Here is a 1,799-nt window from a genome sequence, read left to right on the forward strand (position 1 = left end):
GAGAACTGCTCGAGGGCTAATGCAATGCAGCATTTTAGAGCTATACCTGGGTTCCCTGAAGGACAGGTGCTTATGGTTCTATATATGAGAGGTAATGCCTATGGTTTACTGGGAGAGGGAGCTTTGGTACATCATTAACCATAAGAGCTGCATACGACACAGTATCCCCAAATATTTTACAGAATTTACCACCTTTCAGCCTCTCCGGACAACTATTTGTTTACTAGCCAAACCAAAGAGTCAGAACGTGCTGCTGGAGCGACCACTGGAACGCTATGTCAGTGGTCCAGCTACCAGTGCAGGAAGTGAAGGGTATGGTCAAAAAGACATTGGTTAATCATTTTTATACTGATTAAAGTGACTGGATTTTCCACCTCTAACACACACTTTTGGATGCCTGGGCAGAGAAGTTCAGCAGACAGATGATCTTCAGGTGACTCCAAATCTTCCTGTTTAATCTTTCAGGTCCAGCTTCTGGATGTCTCTGGGGTTACAATCCACCAGCACATAGGGACCACAAACCCTGATGATCTGCCACTAGGATAGGGGTCAGCAACCTGCAGCTCCAGAGCCACATGGAACTCTGGAAAACAAATGAAATTCCTGGAAAAACCTGAAACTGCAGTGGTACAACAGGGCTCAGGCAGGCTGGCTGCATGCCACGGCTTCATGCCACTCCTGGAATCAGCTGCCTACTGACCTGTCTCCGCACGCCTCTGGCCAGGGGAGGTGGCTCCACATGCAGCCCCTGCTCCCAGCACCATCCTCACAGCTTGCCCAGTTGGGGCTGTGGAGATGGTGCTTGTGGGGGGTGCAGGCAGCACACAGAGATCAGTGGTCCCTCTTCTACCAAGGACGCACTGATAGATGTCCCAGCAGCCAGCCACTTCCAGGAACAGTGTGGACCCACAGTATGCAGCTGGCATGCCTGTGCCCTGCTGTGCCACTGGCTGGGAGCTGCCTTTGGCAAGCACGCTTTGGCTAGAGTGTGCACCTTCCCCCCCCCCGCATCCCACATCCCAAACTCCTTCCCTAGGGCAGAACCACTTCCTCCACCCCTACGCCCTCCCAGATCCTGTGTCCCATTCTGCACCAGAATCCTCTCCACCCCCCATGTCAGTCCCCTCCTGCACTCAAACTCCATCCCAGAGCCCACACCCCTCACTGTCTTCTGCACCCCAACACTCTGGACCAGCCTGGAGTGCCTTCCTACACCCAAACTCTCTTCCACAGCCCACATTCCTCCTCACCTCCTGCACCCCAATCTCCAGCCTCAGCCTAGGGCTTTGTGTGGGATGTGACTCTCCCTGGTAACATTTGAGAAGGTATTGAGCCACCTAGATGCAGATATACACATGCCTACTGGGATTTTCCAAATCTAGGGCACCCATTCCCAATGGTTAGATGCTTAGATGCTTTGGAAAATCTCAGTAAACATCTCCATGCATCTTTAGATGGCTAAATACCTTTCAACATCTAGAAATGTGGTTGGTATACACTGCCAGAGCAGCCTAGGGGGGTAGAGACTGTTATGATGAATGAGACTGTCATAACAAGTGTGTGAACAGTGAAAAAACTTAAGCTACATGTATAATCTTTAAAGTCTCAGATAACTGAAAGGCATTTTGTAGAGGAATAATTGCCTAACTTATTATCAAACCAACAGGTTCTAAGGAAAAATACAGTGCATAGACTCCCAAGACCATAGCACACAAAACAAGCTAACTGCCAACTATTGAGTTTGCATCACAAGAGACTCGAAACTCGATTTGAAATATTGCCTGAGAAATAAAGGTTGT

This window comes from Carettochelys insculpta, chromosome 3, assembly GCF_033958435.1.
Source record: "Carettochelys insculpta isolate YL-2023 chromosome 3, ASM3395843v1, whole genome shotgun sequence".
NCBI classification, from domain to species: domain Eukaryota; kingdom Metazoa; phylum Chordata; order Testudines; family Carettochelyidae; genus Carettochelys; species Carettochelys insculpta.